The sequence below is a fragment of the Anas acuta genome, chromosome 2 (genome assembly GCF_963932015.1).
Source record: "Anas acuta chromosome 2, bAnaAcu1.1, whole genome shotgun sequence".
In the NCBI taxonomy this organism is placed as follows: domain Eukaryota; kingdom Metazoa; phylum Chordata; class Aves; order Anseriformes; family Anatidae; genus Anas; species Anas acuta.
Genome location: NC_088980.1, coordinates 118,433,826 through 118,454,351, shown reverse-complemented (window position 1 = coordinate 118,454,351; position 20,526 = coordinate 118,433,826). Strand labels below are relative to the sequence as shown.

The 20,526-nt window shown below is 41.3% G+C and overlaps 1 protein-coding gene and 1 long non-coding RNA gene across 4 annotated transcripts in view; one reads left to right on the top strand and one right to left on the bottom strand.

Annotated features, from left to right (window-relative positions):
• LYN (LYN proto-oncogene, Src family tyrosine kinase) overlaps positions 1-13,932 on the bottom strand; it is a 51,916-nt gene extending 37,984 nt beyond the window's left edge. Inside the window, exon 1 of one of the 3 annotated variants that reach the window (XM_068671886.1) lies at positions 13,733-13,932. The gene's annotated coding sequence lies outside the window, so the exon portion shown is untranslated. Of the gene's footprint in view, positions 1-13,541; positions 13,563-13,732 lie in introns of those variants that run through there. The other 2 variants (XM_068671884.1, XM_068671882.1) reach the window with 2 other exon arrangements.
• LOC137851099 (uncharacterized) lies at positions 10,929-17,410 on the top strand. Its single transcript, XR_011092999.1, has 2 exons — positions 10,929-13,238; positions 14,436-17,410. It is a non-coding gene; the product is annotated as an uncharacterized lncRNA (long non-coding RNA).
• Positions 17,411-20,526: the final 3,116 nt, after the last annotated feature.

Here is a 20,526-nt window from a genome sequence, read left to right as displayed (position 1 = left end):
AAGACAGAAATATGATCCCCAATAAATTTCAGCAATGAATTTATTGTTTTCAAACTTTCATTACGCTGGCTCTTTATAATCATCTTGTGATCAGTCAAGACATCCAGGTTTGTCTCATTTTTCATCATGACAAACTCTCATCATAGCAGACTGTCATCTCTCCAGCGGCACAACCTTGCACCTTGGTATTAAATTTTTCCACATTATTTTGCCAGACCATTCTTTCTGCACAGTATTCTCAGCTGCCTGTGTGCTTCTAATGCCTCCGAATGCCACAAGGGTACTCTGACTTTCTCATTGCTAATAAAAGTGTTTTTTAAAAAGTGTCAGTGTAACACTGAGGTATCATTAGGCAAGAGAGACTGGTATTACCAAGAGTTTCGGGAAGTGCAGCAGACAGGCACCACTACCCCAGTCAGCTTCTTTCTCAATTCCTTTCAAACCAATTACGTGAGCAAGACAAATTCTACTTTGCCCGCACCATCTCATACTATTTTTTTACCATTTTCCAGTATCAGTTACAGAAAATATCACCCCACACTCTATCACCTTCATACTCTTCAACAATTACATTCCCATTACAGGTCATGTTTCTATTTCCTCTGCAATGTTTGTTTTTTCAGTCCTGCACCAGTATTTCTGCTCCTCCTCTTCAGAGCCCAGATTCCCAACATTAGCACACAAATATTTGCCTTTCCACACCAATCTGGACTGACAGAATCCTTTCTTGATCTCGTTAGCATTTTTGACACTGATTCTTCTACCCTTTGGTGTCCTTTTTTCTTTCCCATATTTACCTGCAAAGTGAAATCAGGTGAAAGGCTAGGTAAAATTTATACTGTAAGTCTACTTCCTAATTCAAAGATTTTTAAAAATAAAAATTCAAGTTAGAATGGAGTGCTTCAAAAAAAAAAAAAAAAAAGCGTGCTGTTATCTGACTATAGTGGAAGTGTACTGTGTATTACAACACACAGAAAAAAAAAAAAATCCCCCAGACAGCTGATATAAGAACAGGAAACCTTGGCATGATAAAATACCTGCAGCTGCTCTATTGATGTGTTTCACTGCAGACACAGGAGAAACTTGTCCTGTCCCCCTCCCCCTTCTTCTTTTTTTTTTCTTTTATTTTAATTTGTTTTATTTTTAACTTACAAATCCAGGCATTCTAGTTATGTAATAACTAATATTAATTAACACATTGTTATGTTAAGTGAAAATCAGTGACTTAAATTATCACACCTCAAACTTCCAAGTAGGAAATGGTCAAATACAGCTATGTAGAAATTATGGGTGGTCAGAAGAGCTTTGAGGATTATGTATTTCCCTCCACAACAGCCTTTATAGAGTGCTTTGGTAAAACTAACTGTGTTAGTTCAGGTAGTTTCCTATATTCAAATCCACATTCCAACAAATCCACAGTCCAACATTCGTAGCCATTAAGCCTCCATGGTTAGGATAAACTTATCAGTGCTCAGCTCATCAGTGCTCAGCTCCTTTACCTTTATTGGAACTCAAAATGACAGGGTAACACATATAATAAGTATCAGCGTAAATGATAACCCAAAAGGTTCTGTTCCTATAACATGAATAGGGGGAGAGGGTGAAGAGGTGGGGACCAAGTGAAGACCAAGAAAGATGTTTTCTATTTCTATAATTCCTTTTTTTTTTTTAATAAATAAATTTCCTAGAAGCTTGGTTTCACATGGGAAATTTAATTTAATGGGGTAAAAATAAATAAATAAATAAATAAAATTCAAGAAGAAACACTGAAAATAAGTAATGTCATCGTGGTAGTGCAATAAGGTTATTGTGCTTATAAAAGGATGAAAATAAAATACTGAAACTAAACATTACTTTGAAATGATGCAGAATGTAATTTATACAGACTACTGATTCTTTTCCTTGTTTATTCAGTTGAATAAAAATACCAAAACACAAGAAAGTTAATCCACACAAGACTGTAATTTTGTTAACATTGCATAATAGACTTTATGTATTATGAAAATGTTCCAGATTCATGTAGTCAGTCCTTTTGGCACTGATTTTGAACCAAGTCCTACATTAAGCTAACATCTGGTTCCTGACCTTCTAACACTCACTTCATTTTATTACAATCATTTGCCTCAACTGCATCCTTGAGAATTTTGAATCAATATCAACAATGAATTAATTCATTTTGCCAGCCCTCAGGCAACTGCATCTTCTGTTTCCTCAACTTCTTTTCTATGGTACTTTATCTTTTGAAGATAGAGGAAAAGGTCAAATAACATTGTAATTTGCCACAACAGAATAAATACTTTTATCAAATTCTTCAAAAGGATCAAATGAAATGGAAAAGAATAAAAATGTGCCAACATGTTAACCAACTTAAAGAGAAGGTTTCCAAACGCTTTATGGACTTAAGTGTTGTACAAACTGTATGTAAAAAGTATCATTTTCTTTACTAGTAAAGAACCTTAGTAATGAAAACCAGCAACTCCATATAACCAAATCTCTGTTTCCAGATGAAAGTTTGGCCAAACCACTACACTGAAGAGAATTAAAATTTTTCCTAAGTGTCCGGAAGTGTTCCACTCCTTTGAACAAACTCAAAGGACTATGTCTGCATTCCAATCAGAGCATATCTGTGAATCACATACAATTTTTTCAGCTTTAAATTTACCACTCGGGCCAATAATGGCGGCATGCTAAAGGTTCAGTAGTCCAGTATTTGCCCTGAGCCTGAGAGACGTCAATGTTTACAAGTAGGAGGAGAATCCTTCTCCCCTCTCCTGCAAATGACTAGTGCAATCACTGAGCATAGGGAAAATGAGAAACTCGCAAAAATAGTCAGATCTGGGGGCAAGGTCTAGAAATCTGTGGATACCAAGGGACACACCAGAAGGACAGAGGGAGAAATTTCGGGCAACTTCTCTCAACAACATGTTTGGAGCAGTTGCAGCACAGCACATGCCTCCACGGGCTCCCCTTCAGCGTGGTGGTCTTTGCCAGGCCAGAAGCACACAAACCATCCTCCTCTCCCAGTAAGACTGCCTGAGCTCCTTGCTCCCTCCGTCTGCCTCCCACATACACACTTTGCCTCACACACAAGTGGATGAGGTGTGCAGCAAGCAGTGCTGCATCCCTCTAAAATGTCTAGTTTATATACACAGTGGTTTGACTCCGATCTTGTGGATTTCAACATTCTGGTCAATTTACTTGCAAACAAAGGCATAGCCACACAACTCACACTGAGTAACCTGCACGAGCCACTTTGCAGTACCAAATGTTTGCATTTACTATGTGATGTATGAAGGAGAAATTAGCTTCGAGCTTCAGAAGAACACATGGGACAAAGCGAGCAGCTTGCTAATATTTAGCTAACATTAATAGCTGCTGTGGCTAAGGGAGAACAGTGGTTATTTATGAACGTGGCCTTCAACTAGTTAAGGATGTTGCTGGCACTAAAGACTCCCTTTCAGACACGTTATCTTACATTGAGATGTACCTGAAATTCAAACCCTCTGCTATACTGTAAACAGATGACTAAAGATGATGACATTTTCTCAACATGCATGTGAAACCATGGTGAAGAACAGCAAATTCACAGTCAAAAATCCCACGATGAAGGTTTTAAGGGTGGCCTCATAGAAAGTCACTACTTCTCTTTTGGGTTTACCTTCTGTTTTTAGAGTGTTAAAAAAAGGGAGGGAAGAGGGGGAAGATCATTAGTGCATCTTAGCTTTTATTCTCTCAAATTCAGGCAACTTTAGCTCCATGGAATAAATCAAATTATTATCAATCTTACCTGGCTTTATACATTCTACAAACCACTTTTAACATGGATTAAGATAGTTGTGTTTAAACTAGTGCAGATTGACTGCTATGCCAATGAATCTTATCTCTTTACCAGCCTGGTCATTTTTTAACCCGTTTTACTTTGCACCATGCTGCATTTACCATCCTCGCCATTGGCCAGAGCCTTCTTAATCTGCTGCCACCTCCATGTTTAAATGCTGACACACACACTCACAACAAAACTTGCCATTTAAACACAGTATTTTTGTTATATTTTCATACAATGTCTTGGGTACCTGTCTAAAGCTGCCCGAAGCACTTATTGTCACAAATAACTCACAAAAGAAAAACAGATGTTTTTTTTCACCCTCTTGCAAGCCAAATGATTCAGTTGCAAAAAAAGAGCTACTTCTCCAGTAGACTAGTTTGTGTTTCATTAGCTATACTACCCTCATCATTTGATATACACAAATATAACCCTTCCGAAACACAGATCAGTGTAGTGGGGTATATAATTAAGATTTAAAGATGAATTCTAAACTCAGATGAGGGTTTAACTCACTTGGGGTTAAATCATTCACGCTGATGTATACTGACACTCTTACTCAAATTGCAGTTCCTCCTGGAACTTTGCAAACCTTGGACAAATTTTCTTTGGTTGCAAGAGGAAGTTGCAATAGTTCTGTAAAAATCAAACAGTGCTGAATCTGGTGTCAGTAAATCGCACTAGCAGAAATGAAGTCTCACGCTTTTTAATCTTTACAGTAATATTAGGAGAACATTTAGCCCCAGCTGTGTAAGTATTTCTGTTAGGAACCACCCAACCTTATTCTCACAGATACAACAGTAGAACCTTTCTCAGCTTCAAAGGTGCAAGATTGTACTCTATGTTCTTGCACTTCACAGAGGTCTATTTAAAATTGGGAAAAATAAATGAGTTATAAACTCTGTGTTAATTATATTCCTTCGAGAGCATGAATCTAAAACGTGCAAGATGCCTTCTTGCCCAGTTTAGTAAACTGTTCCAAACAACTGCTGTAATCTGGGGTGCGTGCAGAGGTACTAGAAGGATATTTGCTACAAATATGAAAAATACAACTAAAAGAGCTATATATCATGAGCAATTTTTGGAGTATTTTAGATGAAATTCTTGAGTTCAGGGCTTTGTGAATAGATACGACTACACAAAATCCTACCAATCAGACTTGAAGGGCTGCAAATTACTGCAGTTAGGGTCTGAAAGCCTGGCTTGTAAAGGCAGAATCACACTTCAGTAAAAATGTGGTGAAACTACATGCTCAAGCTGTGGTGACAGTAAGACCATGAAAGGAAATACATCACTGAATGAACATGGAGTAAGAATTGACACGCAAGTTTCTAAGCATTCTTTTCACATTTGTTTTGCACATGAACAAGAAGTTTCTCGAAAGTTAACCAAAATTAAATATTTGACATTCTTTCAATTTTCAGAGGGCAGTGAGAATGGGAATCTGGAAACTCTTTGTGAATCACTGGTATGTCAGTTCACTTGATTGTTCCTAGTTCAAGTGTTCTAAGAAATAGCTACAGACCTTGGATTTTAAACACATGTATGTCTTTGCAGATGACCTTTCTCAAGAGCAAGAATATGAAAAAAAAAAAAAAAGTTCTGCAAATCATTGTAGCAGCAGTTATGCAAGAATTGATTCAAGTTCTTTTATATTTGAGATGAGTTACACCAAGTGGAAGTCCTGAGTGGAGGACAACACTTTTGAGTCAGGCCTGAAGAACCATGTCACATTCGCTTAAAACGTCAATTTCTTTCATTTTCAGAATCTCATTAGTACTTTGACCACTGCTACTGTTTTGGCTATGCTTGGACACTTTTTGCTTTCTCTATCTAAAACTAAACAACATTGCTGCTTTCACAAAGTGTCATGAGTTGATTGCACAGCATTTAGTATCTTCTGTTGCTTAATGCTCAAGAGACTAGCAATTGATTGCAGATGCAGACCTAGCTATTGTGACCACAGCCAGCTCCACTGAATCAGGCTGTGATCCCGTAATTGACTGCATGCCTCTTGCAGGAGCTCTACAGACGGTCAGAGACCCAGGCCAGGCTATTCTAAACAAAGTGCAGGACGTGCACCTTAAAGAGCATGGAAGCATGTGTGATAATTTTAGCAGATTTAGACTCACAGCAAACTCTAGGTCCAAGACAAAAGATATTTTCACATTCATACTGCAGACTGCAAGTATTTTATTGCTCTCTTAATTATGACCACGCCGGCTGCTCATTAGAATTCATAACTTTTGTAATTGCAAATATGAAGTACGGAGCTCATAAGTAAGCCACATTATTATACCTTACCAAGCAAAAACACAACAGACAGTGCATGATCCCCATGGCTTATATGTAATTTTAGCACTCACGGCGACTTTAGCACGCAGTAAACTTCTCGAGCAAGAACTAAGAATAAATCAGTGTTCACAATTGCTACCTACATGTAAGTCCTGTTGAGGAAAACTGTAATGACTCCACAGTGAACTTACATTTGAATCCCATAGAATTAAGTGCTGTGCAATGAAGACACTTTAATAAATAGTAAGAATGCTTCATTGTTGAGAGTGCACATGAAGTTCTCGGGACAACACAAACCATATGAGAAAAGGTGTAGGGAAGGACGTTGAAATCTCTGAGAGGTCAGAAATGGGGTTGATGCTGGGAAATGAATGAAGAGGGAAGACCAGAGCAACAAAGAGATAAAAGGAGAATGAAATATCAAATAAGAATGCAGAGGATAACTAATGGGGTAGAGAGAATTACAGTCCCTAGAAAAGCACATTTTCTTAATGAGTGCGACAAGACACAGAGCACGTAATCAACACAACAGTCACGCCACTGAACCTGTACTTTGCGCTCAAATGAGTGCTCAAACACTTTTCTGTGTCTTACTGTACCAAACATTTTGATATTTTTGCTTTTACAACAGGAGTGAGGAAAACGTAGCAGGAAAAGACTTCAGCTGTAAATAGTCAAATACATTACAGGAAAGAAGGAAAGAATAACGTTCAGATCTCCGAGTCAAACAAGCTATTCAAATGATGATTTTTTAATTTTCTAACACATGCATCCAATGCTCTCAGACTTGCTTAAGTACTTCATCTAGAGCAGAAATATCTCACTTGAAGGGCCTTTTTCCCAGTTGTCCACTCCACCAGCCAAATCAATTTTCTCTTGATGCCTGCACCACAGAAGTTGGTTCTTCAAAACTCGTACTGCCTTCTCACCGCTCAAGTTTCACTTTCTGAAGGGACAGAACGTACAGGGCATGTCGACACCAAGGAGTTCAGCATAGAAATCCTGGAACTAGAGTGGTTGCCTTAGCACCACAGGCACACAATACAAAGCCTTGGTTTCTTCATCATATGCTGATAAATCCACATTCAGCTGCACTACACCAATTGGATATTCAACAAGGGTCAACGTTGGCTCAAAAACCCTTCAAACATGACACTGTACACCACAGAAAAGCCTCCTGTGTACAAAAGAAAAAAAACTTGACCCAGGAGAGACAGAAGCAACATCACAGACAGATGATAGCAGACAATGAGGTAGGAGACAATTCACACTGATTATTTTCAAGATAGAAACTAACCTTTCTTCAAGTAAGGTTGAGGACACTGTTTTAAACCAAAGGCAGTTAGCAGTGACAGCTGGCTCTCAAGATAGATTGTATCTACACATAATACACGTTCTAGATAGAAGAGTCTTGCTGGCCAACTAGAAAAGTACAGAGCTGCACTTTAAGGAGGCTTATTAAAACAACCTGAGTAATGCCGGGCTGGTACGCTATGGGACTTTACACCACTCCAAGAGGCTGGAGGTACATATTTCTGGGCACACATTCCCTGATAAGGTAGCATAGACAGATTACAAAAGCTTATGCTCCAAATGCCTGTTTTGTGGAAAGAGAAAAAGAAAAAGTTGCTGCAGAGAGATCTAAATCAAGCGGTGAAATAAATGACTTAAACCACTGACAGTCCTGATGGCAAAGCTGGAGAGCAACAACAGAATAATGTTGGAATAAAAGAAGAAAAAAGGAAGCTGCAGTAGGAAGACAGTAGTACTGCAGCAAGAAAAAGATTGATGTTGCTTTTCCCGGGAAATAGGGGCAAAAAAGAAAAAGGAAGACAGCACATTATTACTAATGGAAACATTCAAAGCAGTGTGACTCTAAGACTTCAGACACACAGGTAAATGTCACAGCAGAGTGACTGGAATTGTTACCAAGCAAATTAAGAGGGAGATTTCTAAAGGAGGCAAGCTCCCCTGATCGGGCCTAGTTGGAGTAGTGCTGTCTGCTGCCTGCTTTGTAGGAGCTATCCATCAGGTTGTCTACATGCCAAGAGAAATGGGCTTAGCATCCACCTTATCATGGCCCAGAGCTCCTTCACCAATGTCAGGAGAGCTGCTTCGGTATCTCTCCCAGCTAATGCAAGCACAGCTAGAAAGCGGAGACAGCACAAAGACCTTGCAGGACAGAAAAAGGAAGACAAAGTGCCACGCTAGCAATAAAGTGGGACAGTTGCTTAAAAGGCAAGTTCTCCTACAACCCTGCCAGGCTGTAATGCTTCTATCCAGCCTTTGCATAAACTAGTAGATCTCTGGCACTGGTAGGTCTGTAGTTGTAGAAATGTACTTCAAATGCCATTTGCACACTTCGCTACCCCACAGCTACACACTGAAATGACTCTCGCAATGTATTTTGAACAAACTGAACCCAGGACATCCAACATAGGATATCCTCTTTCTCCTGCCCATCCCCTTCCTGTGTGTTTACCAAAAAATTTCACTTCCTCAGGGGAGCTGACAGTAGTGCTGGCAATCATTTTAACTGTGTCCTCCAGCCATCTGCTACACCTAAATCACGGGTATCATTCAGCACTAACTGAAGAGGTTCTGAAATCACATCAAAACACAATGTAGGGTTGGGGTTGCCCTGGAGGAAACCAGTTTCTGTCCACTGGATCTAATGAATAAAAGCCTCAGGATGCTGCTAAAGGATACCTGAATAAGCAGTTTCAGTAAGTGCAATAGATGCACTACTTCTCAGAACTTTTCCCACTCTGGTGATACTACTTGGATTTTTTTTTTTTTATTTATAATTTTTTATCTGGAGAGAGTAAAACTTAGTCATAGGTCAGACCTACTAACTTACAGATATGTTAGCATTATGTAGGAATTCACTCAAGCATACTCTTACCTTTTAATATTAATTCTGTTATAATACCCTAATAGAGTCATATACAGGAAGAACAAAACTGTTTATTAGCCAAATATACTTCTGCACTACCTCTTGGGCATAGTCTGAAACAGGCTATGCCCAAGAAAAAAGCTTTAATGTAAGATATCATCATCATTAAAAAAAAAAAAAAAAAAAAAAAAAAAAGTAGTTTGTGTGCACTTATCTGTACAAACTAAAAAAGCAAATGTAAAATAAGGCAGTATGTTAGGGAAACCACATCAGTAAACCCACTTAACAGGCTACATTTTTGTTGACGAACTTCCCGAAATGGCTTTCTGTTACACCAACAAAGGAGCAGTTGAAAACACATCTCAGAGAGGGCCCATTCCTTCCAAGCTTTCATCACGTACAGACTTTCAGTAGCCTGCTAAAACAGAGAAAATTCCAAAACCCACCATTCCAGAAGAGTAGCTGTATCCCACACTTCACCTTCAGTAGCTTACCCTATGGTAAGCTACTTTACCCTATGGTAAGCTACTGAATTTTTTAGTTTTAAGACCTCATGGTTTGCTATTACAGGCAGTTTAAAGAAAAGGCTTGGTCAGAAGAACGTGCAAAGTAAAATGCAGGCCCTTGCAAATTAAGTAACAAATTTTTTGACATACCAACCACAATTTAGACAGGAAGAACTAGCCTCATGCTACATGCAAAAATGTTCAGACTGTTTATCATTTTAGTACTTTGAACTGAGTGGGTAAGATAGTAAGCTGTGCAAACACAGGAACCAATTGGAGATACTTAAGATGCCAGCAGTTGGAGAAAGATAGACACTGCTCCCCCAGGGTACAGCAAACATTGGCTGAGTAGTGCCAATTTTCCATTTTTCCCCCACAGAAATGGGATCTACCCATACACCCTTCACCTTTCCTTCATGTCCTCCTCCCCCCCCTCAGATAAGCGCTACTGTCAGAATACCATCCCTCTCCCGATGTCCAGTTGGCAGAAATAACCAATCTGTTCACCTTGAGGAACAGTTCTTTAGGATACACTACAAACGCAACCATTTCATAAGTATTTGGAGAAGACTCTTCCAACACAAGATGAAATTCTGCCTTTACATTTTGTCCCATCAGCCCACATTTTCAGGAAAGATGCCAAACCCTACCATGACAGATTCATCTTTAGAAATTATACCATATCATGACAACGTCAACAGGAAATGTATTTGCATCAGACAATAACAAATAAGAAAGCACAGACCTTTCCACCCTTCCCTGATGGACGACTGCCATTTAAACTAGGAACATACACAATAAGGACAGCTACACTGTATTTGCTTTTTATTAGTAGGAACTAATTTCTTTGAGAAGGTACTATTACTGTTTATAGTACGATGGTCTCCTCCTATTTGTATGCTTCACGAAAGGCTGTTTCCATACAAATGTAATTTTGTATTGTTTATCTACATAGTTTCCTGTGACATGGCTTCGTAAGTCGGGAAGTCTTTCCCTCTACGCTATCTTTAGCGCTCTTACACTTGCATGAAAGAGGTGACACAAGTTATTAAGCAGTAGGTAATTGACAGAAGTAGGAATATGATCTGGAAGAAAAAAATAAATCTAATTGTTAGCTGGCAACAATTTGCAGAATGAAACCGCTGCTTAGAGATGGAAATGCTTTAAGGGTAAAATAATGAGTACTACTTAGCGGATTGGCATGATTTTGTGCAAGTATGTACATATCCAGCACCATAGCTCTATAAGGAGGTATCACCACTCCACACAACCCTGAAGATTCCCAGCCAACACATTCGCCTCTTGTCCCTTGCATTACTGCATTACATTTTACATGCTTTAGGGATCACTGGTACCATGGAAAGGCAACTCTATGCACATGCATGCTACCACAGTCAGAGTGCTAAGGATCCTATTCTATACCTACTGCCCCCTGCCTCTTAATTTCTTTAAACCTTCACATTGTTCCTCATCTGCTCGTTTTCTGGATTCAACCTGTTTTGCAAAGAGCTGCCTTCAGAAAGAACTCCCTAACCCCAAGAGTAAAACTGGCTTTACTTTTCCCTGAACACAAGAAATAAAGTCACTACTGCCCTATACTCAGCATATGCATATATGGAAAGGAAAGACCTTGTTCCCTCCTCAGATCACCTAGCCCTTTGACAAAAATAAAAATTGGCTCATGGTCAGTAAGTTTCCATTCAAAAACCTCAAAGACGTTCATTCAGATTCCAAATAACATGCAAAGTACAGATAGGAAAACATCTTTTCGTGACGGAAATGGAATCGCATCTGAGATTAAACACTGCAGTTCTTAAACTTTCCTGAATAGCTACAGATAGGTCAAATGCTACTGGCACGCAACACAAGAAAGGCCAGGCATAGCATCTCGGGTCTTGTGAGACACCACACTGAAGCTCAGCTACTGAGCTGAGCCTGGAGGGCCTTGGACTATTTTCTTTGCATGTTTTAGGAATTTCTTCCCAGAATGCCTGCTGCTGCGTGATGCTATTTATCTTACCAGAACCAACAAGGTCACAGGAAGACAGCTCACTCCAATGATATAGATAAAACAGAGGGAAACAGTATATGAAAGAGCTTCTTATACATTCCTAAATATATGCAAGAAAAAAAAATCACATTTATGGAAACTCCCTTGAAAGGGTAACATTAAAAGCCAGGGATATTAAATAATTACATGACAATAAGGTTTAACTTCATATGCGAAAGTTTCGTAACTCATTGCACTGTCAGTAAAAGTCATTGTGCAAACTGGTCAAGGAACTTACAAGGAAAGGCGTAAGCCTTACTTTGTTCTCTGTACAGTCGTATAGAGAAGGGAAAAGAGGAAAAAAAAAGAAACAAACAAACCTTATTTACTCAACAAACTACAGGAGAAAAGCAGAATAACTTCAAGTCCACCAGCTACAGTACTGGGAAAAAAAGTTCATTCTACACCATTACGGTTTTAAAAAGTATCTCAACAGCATACAATTAAAATAGAACTTCATGTTATTAAAGCAAGAATTCATTTCTAGTCTGTAGCTCACAAAGCTGAAACGGAGAAAGAAAAATGCTACAAATCTGGACGGAGAGAAACAGAATGAGAAAGCTGTAGATACCAGAATTCTCTAATTTTTCATCCTTGCCCAAGACTTCATAACATCCTATTACGGGTATCTAACTGATTTCTAGCTGGTTGCTACTTTTTCAGAGAAAACTGTATGATTTTTCTCATCCACACTCTCGGTGTTGATGGCAGTACACATTATAAAGATATGAAGTCCTGTCATAAGATGTAAGCAACACCTATTGTGTATTCAGTACTGGGCTGAAAGCAATTCACACAGTTTGGCTACCCCTTGGAGAAAACCAAGCCATGTTTCCCCAACATAACTTTGTAACTGCCCAACATTTTAATTTATTTATTTATTTTTTAAGGAAAATAAAATCTAAGTCTTTAGTAATAGGCTGATCAGTATAGAATTATTTACCGTATTTTACAGATATTGCAACTAACATCAAGATATCTAAACTATGAAGGTCTTTCAGGTCATTTCCAACTCTGGTTTTAGCATGCTGTAATAAGACTGGTCAGATTGGGCTTTTTTCAGAGGTGGGAAAGAGATGAGGCATTGATTTCGGGTTTCAAATTAAACAATAGAACAAGAACCTTTGTGCTCCCTGTGTATATCCAAATGATCTGGGTAAACAAGTTTAAAGTGTTAATCTCTTCGGTCTTTAGTGCCAACAGAGGTCAGTGAAGCAGCGAGGTGAGTTCTTGCAAACCCATTTACTGCAGACACCAAGATGCAATTTCAACAGAAATCCCGAATGCAGGGGCTTTACTGAAGGTGTGGCATCCACTACGGAGATCCAGCCTGGCTTTTAGACCCTCCTAATGAAACTTAGGAGGAAACCCCTCACGACCATTCCTTGGGCATACAGCATCATTATGGCAACACCACGAGGCCGTTTGCTCTTTCGTTTAAGCCGAAGCACATCGGAGCACCCAGTTAGGAGGAAGCAGCTTTAACTTGGAAGATGCTCCGGGAGCTATTCCCCTAGGAAAAGCAGTTAACGAGGAGCACCCAGTAAACCAAGGCTGCTCCCTTGGCTTGAGACACCGACTGCAGCCTCGGACCAGCTAATTTGACACAGCACAGCACACTCAGAAGCCCTGAAGATCCCAACGCAAGCCGGGCAAGAGCAGTAAGAGGTGAATCATTCATTTTAAGGACGATAACCGCGGGTTTCTTTCTTTCTCTTTTTTCTAATGCCGCGTTTCCCGTGAAGACCCCCTCCAGTGCCCCCTGCTCGGCGGGGGGAGCCGCCCGCAGCGCGCCCCGTACCCCCTGTATGGGGTCGGGCATCCCCCGATAGGGTCGGGCAGCCCCTTTACGGGACCGAACACCCCCTGTACGGTGCCGGGCACCCCCTGTATGGGGTCGGGCACCTCCCGGGCGGGGACCAGGCATCCCCCAGCGCTCCCAATTTCTCCCCCACCGCCGCAGCCCCTTACCACGACCGACCCCCGGAGCCTGCCCGGCGCCCATGAGCCACCTTCTTCCTCCTCCTCCTCCTCCTCCGTGCGGGACGGGCCGGCTCAGGGCGGCGCTGCGGGGGGCTGCGGGGTGGGGGCGGCAAGGGAGGGGGCTCTCAGACGGGACGGACAGACGGACGGAGGGACGGACGGACGCCGAAAGCACTTACTTCGCCGTGTGCGGGGGCTCGGTGGGCGGCGGGTGAAGTCGCCGGGGGTCTTGCGGGGGGGCTCCGCGGGCCGGGGGCCGGGGGCGGGGGGCTGCGGAGCGCGGCGCTGCTGCCCCGCCGGCCGGGACACGGGCGCTGAAGCCGGCGGAGGGAACTTGGCCCCGGTGCCGGCGCTTGGCCGGGAGCCCGCCAGCCTACTTCCTGCTGCGGGGTGCGATTTGCATAGGGACGGAGAGAGGAAAGGGCTCCCGGGGAGCAGCGGCCGCCCCCGCGGCGGGGGAAGGAGCTGAGGGGGGGCCCGACCCACGGCCGGGGGTCGTCAGGGGCCGGGGAGCTGCGAAAGGTGCGAGGGGAGGGACGGGGTGGGAGGGGGGCTCTGCCCGCTGCCTCCTCCGGTAAGGGGCAGCCGGGGAGTGCGGCCGATGGAGGGGGTACGGCGGGGCTGAGGAGGGTGTCCTGGCCGTAAAAAAAAGGAGTCAGCTTCTCTGGAACCTAGCTGGGGAACTTGTAGGGTCCATGGGTTGGAAGACCCACCAAGCTGGCTTGGAAAAAGCAAAGAACCAGTAGATAGGATCAATTTATCTTTGATTAATTCATTATTATTATCATCATCATCACCATCACATCATCATCGCCACCACCATCGTCATTATTATAATCATATTAATTTTTTATTTTATTTTATTATTTTTTTTTTTTAAAGGGGGGCTTACTGGCCCGTTGGAAGGCGAACTACAACCTCACGCATCAGCAAAACTCCAAACAGGAAGCAAGAGCGTGCGGACAACGCCTAGAGGATGCAGCTGAACAGCTCGATGACAACGGGAGCCGAGGCGTCATATGTGTACCGCCAGGCCACCTGGACGCGTTCGGGTCATTGAGGTTTCAAAGGCAGAATTTCAAAATAAAAGCTTTTCAGCCTTCCACTTAAAGTATTGAAGACAGTGGGACAAGTCTGGGGAGCTGTCAAGGTGGTAATAGTTGCAAGATGCTCTGAAGTACCCCTGCATCCTTTTCTGAAGGCCACCAGTAAGAACTAATTAGCTGGGAGCTGGAGAAGACTGAGGACATGGCGAGGACTTCCATCAGAGCATCCATGTGGATGAAAATGGCTCAATGCAGCTTACAGCCTGTGAGTTTAAGAAAAGAACCTGAATCATTCCCAGGAAAACAAACTCTGCCAGTAGGACTTCGGCATTGATTAATGGCCTGTCACACAGAATGACGTACAATTGTCACAATTGTAGCATGTGCTGCAGTCTTCTCCCTAGGCTGTGGCTTGAGCACACAGGCCACTGCCTTGATCCCATAGAAGACTCCATCTGTAGAAGCACTAAGAACACGATTTGCCACATTTCTGAATCAGGTCCACATGTCCATGTGTAGCTGTAGAGCTCTGAAAGGTGGAGGGCAACAGCTGCTTATCTTCTTTGAATTATACCATCAAAGATTAAACCAGTGTCTTGTAGATCTGTTACTAAAAATTTGGTAAAGATTTTCTCCCTTCCCCCAAGACACTTAAAAATAAAAAAAAAATAATAAAACAACCTTTTTTCCTATGGAAAGTTGATATGAAAAGGAAATGTTTGGTTTAATTTACATTGTCTTTGGGTTTGGGGTATTTTTTAGGCTGGAAATTTGAATTCCAAAAGTTTGTGCAAAATAAGCTACTTCTGCTTATTTTGCTCTTGCTGTTGCAGAGGCTCAAGAGAATGTACTGCTCGGGTCTCACGCTTCCCTTTTCCTCCATAGGATAAGTTCCTTGATCTTCTGTCTTGGAGAGGAGAAGTGGTGCACAGAGCCCACATCTGTATTGACCTTCCTACTTTCCTGTCTATTTTCTCTCTCCGTTATCAAGCATTCTGCTTGGTTTAAAATCCACGTTCTCCTACTAAAGCATCAGGGTAAATAAAACAGAATTGAGTTTTATAAATGCATAACAATCTAGCAGCCTAGTAAAACACATTTTTTCCTATAGTGTGAATAATTCAGAAGAATCAAAGAAGTTCTGAACTAAACTCAGTAAGCTGCTGAGCAATATTAGATTTGGAAGGCATAGCAGAAATTCATCAGTTGTGCCCTGAAAGAGCTAATATGAAGAAAGGTTGGAGTAGAATAAATATTGCGCTTTATATGAAGAAAAAAAAAAAATGTTGTTAGTATCACATAATATAAGTCACCATTTTATGCATCTTTATTTTTCTCTGGTACAACCAATACACACCAAATCTACCTTGGACAGCATAAGCAGGAAATGAACTCTCGCTCTCTTTCTCATTATATATTCACCAAGAGGAAAAAATAAAAACCCAGTTCCAGCCTCCTCTTACATCTTTAGAGCTACAGTTAGTTACATGTTTTTAAATGTCTTTGTGTTTAGATGAAGAAAGTTGGGTGATTTGAGGAATGTAAAACAAGAGTTGAAGTTTCCTTTGAGCCTATCACTGTAGTGAAAGAAGGACAATGAGTCATGTTAGCCAGCTACAGTTTATTACTCAGCAATAGATTTTCTGCTTTGGACAGGCTTAACTCCAGACTGTGTTGCTACTGCCGGATCAAACAGGGCTGCAAGAAAGTTCTCCAGTGCTGAGGCCAACTGGCACTGTAACAGTCCATGTCCAAACTGTTAAATTCTCTTGGCATCCAGAATAAGGGATGCATGCAAACTGGTGTTTGAGTAGTCGCTGGCCTGTGTTAATTTCCAGATCAGCTCTGGAAACTTTTGGAGAGTGATAATTGGCTTGGGTCAGGGGTCTATCTCTTCTATAGACTCAAAGCTCCAAGGTCCAGGAACGTTTCCTCAGTCACTGATAACTACTGGCATATACATAGCCTATAGACTATGGAACAATCCAGGTTTTCACCCATGAGGTGAAAACAGTCACAGTCTGATCCAGTCATTATTTGGATTGTGTCCAGGCATATGAGGTGGCACAGAATTTAGGGGATAATGGCTCGGGACAGTAAATCAAATTTTGTCACAGACAATGCAAACACCATACTTCAAAAGATAATTTCTCTCACTATGCTTTTGCATATTTCTTTGTTCCAGAGTTCCTGATTACTTTCTAGAATATGCTTGAACACAAAAGCAGAGCAGAAATAAAAGAATGCTAGTTAGTCATGAAACCTAGTTAGTCATGAAACCAGAAGTAGAGCATCCAGAGCAGTCATTTGAGAGATCCCAAGGAACATCCAGGTTCACTCAATGGAAAATAAATAAATAAATAAATAAATAAATAAATAAATAAATAAATAAATGAAAAAGATCTCTTTGTTCAAAAATAGGCTTATAAAGATGTAAATTCTGCATAGAACAACAGAGAAAGAGAGATCAACGATACGTGTAAAACTAAAACATGAAATCATCTGGTTTTTCAGTCTAAGCTGGTTTTGGAAACTTGTTCTCATTTTGTTGACAGCAAAATAGCTTTTCTCTAGAGATTCCAGCATTTACGTGCTCACTGCATTGTTTTTCTGTATTTTATTTCTTCCTCTAGAGATTATCATTATGTAGCTAAAGTCCAAATTGTTAACCTGCTTTGTAATAACATAGCAATTTTTTAATAAATAGTGAAAAATGGGATATAAGAAATGAGATCCAAGTCACATTGTCATTCATTACAAAATGTTGGGGGACAAAAAGCAAACAGAAAATAAAAGCAATATGTTTTGGAATTCATTTTGCAATGCTTCATTTCTTATTATAACTCATGTTTGTAGAGAAAGTTATACTGGCCTATGTAAGAAGAACATTTTCAAACTTTATTCTAATAAATGTGCTTCTCTTGATAAAGACTTTGCTTCTCAAAGAAAAAGACTAAAAGGAAGAAATATTACTTTCAGGTATGAAGCAGCAGGTTAAAGCACTCTCTGGTGGATATTCTTCAGTTCCTATTCTCGTTTAGTTTGAAGTCTAGGAAAATAATTTTTGCCACCCTAAAGAGAAACAAAAAGAACACCAACAAAAAATATTCTTTATTGTAGTTGCATTGTGATTATTTGCAGTGTATCCTATCTTACTTAATGATTGTGACCTGCATGCTGATCTTTTTTTTTAATGATTTAACAACACTTTGGGGAATAATGCACAGATCCCTATATTGACTCAAACTGCACATGACCTGTCACTTGGATTAACACAACACATACTCAGTAGATTAAATTAGGGAAATCTGGCATCTTTCCTGTAGATGATGGTCTGCTTAATGCACAGCTTCTTACATTTTATTACACTGACATTTGCTGGCCATTAAACCTAAATTCACCCTTTTTTATTTCAACCTGTTAATTCAAATTCCCATGAATGAGCAATAATGATACAGCATACAGAAAAAGTGTTTGCCTTGAGATAATCTAATTCTGAAAATTAAGAAAAAGCTGCTTCTTTTGTGTCTTTTCTGATCTTAAGTATTTTTTCACCTGCCATTAGCTTTTTTTATACACAGGAATCCTTCCTTTTTTTTTTTTTCCCTGCTGGTTTCATGGCTGTGAGCAGAAAAATCGCTCATTAGTGAATTGAAACATGTCCAATACTGCTAGCCAGTTTGAGAAGTGGTTGCAACGAGCGAGGTTGTGAGGTTGTGCTTGTGGTGCAGCACTCATGAGTATCCTGATGGGTAATGAAAATGGCCTATGTGTATTCTGTAGGAAATCCAGATTGCCTTTCTTTAGAGATGACAGATCAAATGAAAGGTCTTCTTGGTTCTCATGGATATCATCTTATTCACAGAGCCAAGAAAAGCAGCTGAACTGATGAGTTCTTCACAGTTCATTCATGTAGGCAATAATAAGGGTGAGCTGGCAAAGAAGCAGTTCCAGGAGCCCTTTACTTCCAACAATTTGTGGCTATTTGCAGATACTTTTATTGGTCCAAAGAGTCTGCCCACACTATTAAAGAGTGGATTTCATTTATGTTTACTTCAGCACTGTGATCACTAATATAATTACCTGAAAGAACAGATCTGAGCTAATTCAAGAGCACGTTTGTGGTCATTTCAAATTAGAAAGATTACACTGCAGAGAGATTTTTGTTTGGGTGGATTTTTTTTTTTTTCCTGCCTTGAACTACGGGCATTATGCCTAGTCTCTGCAGCCTGACTGGGCATCCAGCCTGCATCTTGCCCGTCCTGTGTCACATGAAATGTTAGTTCAGAGGCAATGTGCTGTTCCTGGAGGTGGCTTCCAGAGTGGGCTGCTCTAGAAGTATAGCTTTCCCTTTCCAAGATCAGCCATTTTTCATGGAAAATTTCCTCACAGAGAGGCATTGGACTGCAATTAGCAATTCTGCTGTGCAAGAGCAGTGCAGTGTTTAAGCCACCCTTGGACAGCTGCAGTAGCAGCAGGGAGGCAGGCAGCCCTTCCCTGGTCACAGCCGCACATGAAGGATCCCTGCATGGCACAGCTTTTGTTTTCTTCTGGTGCAGCAGAGGCAATATATGTGGGCACTGAGCTAATGAGGACAACTGGTAGCATTGGTGGAAATGTTTGGTACTGACTGAAGTCATCAACTCCCTCCCCTTGTTCCCCAGGGTTTGTGAGAAGGAGCTCCTCTCTGGGACAGAAGACAGTCATCACCAGTGTCACTGAGCACCAAGAAGGTTGCCTCGGCTATAAGAAACCTGAAAACACCTGACCTTTACTGGTGTATTACCAGTCAGCCTGGGTTTGGGAAGGTGACACCTGTCACCCACAAAGTTCTCAGACTGCACCTCTGTGGCTATATTGGAAAGCTGTGCTACCTGCAGTGGCAACATGATAGGGTGATTTCTTCATTCTTTGTCTCCTGACCTGGCAAATTTTCCATCAGCAGGGATGATGAAATGAGCCGTCATGGGTTGTTGCAGATACTTTGCTGCTGTCAGCTCGGCCTGGCTGGCTTGCCAAAGCATGTGACACTCACGTCTTACATTATCTCCTGCCCATCTGATGGTGTGTAGGCATGCAAAGTACAAGCCTGCTGCTGAACCCTTTTAGATCAATGGAGTTGCCAAATCACCTTACCAGTGAATGAGCCCACTTACCCCTTCTTGCATTTAGCAGCAACCTAGTTCTCGCCACAACCTGTTGCGTTACCCCTTAGGCTTCAGAGTGGCTCTGCACGTGTCTAAGAGGAAGCTGGATGGTTCCTGAACTGCCCTTCCAAGCCAGGCTCCAGCCTGCAAGCTGCTTCCTTCACAGAAACTCAAAAGAGAGCTATTAGAGCAGATGGTGGCAGGGTAAGGGTGTAACAAGGGTGGAAGTACCACCAGTCCCTCCTCCAGCTGCAGCTTGTTCCTTTCCTGTGAAAACGGGGAGGGTCACACTGTCAGGGACAACCTGACTAATTGTTTTTCTGCTGAGTGGTTGACAGCTGTTTGCTGTAACTTGACATCATGCATATGTTGGACATGAGCAGTAAATCAGCTTTTCTCTGACTTTCCTGTTCCCAGTTGCTGATTCCCCCTGAAGCCCTTTGTATCCCATTCTTGGAGCCAGGCCCTGCTGTCTTTGAAATCCCAGCTGTGCTGTCCCATCCACTGCAGCTCTTTGCCCCAGGCTTTGAAATGTTTGAGATTTCAACCCTTAATATCTCTGATGCCACCCAGCCCTGCTATGAAAAGCTCCCAGATAAAGCTCTCAGCTGGAAACAAATCAAGAGCACAGGAAGTCACCGAAAAACAAGCGCAAAAGAAAACCAGATCTTGAACAAAACTGGACGTGGCAGCTATTTCCAGAGATCATTTGAACTGCAGGTGTGGAAGAGGGGCACTGCTTGAGTTCTCGTCCAGGATCGAGTTGTAGCAAGAATCTCA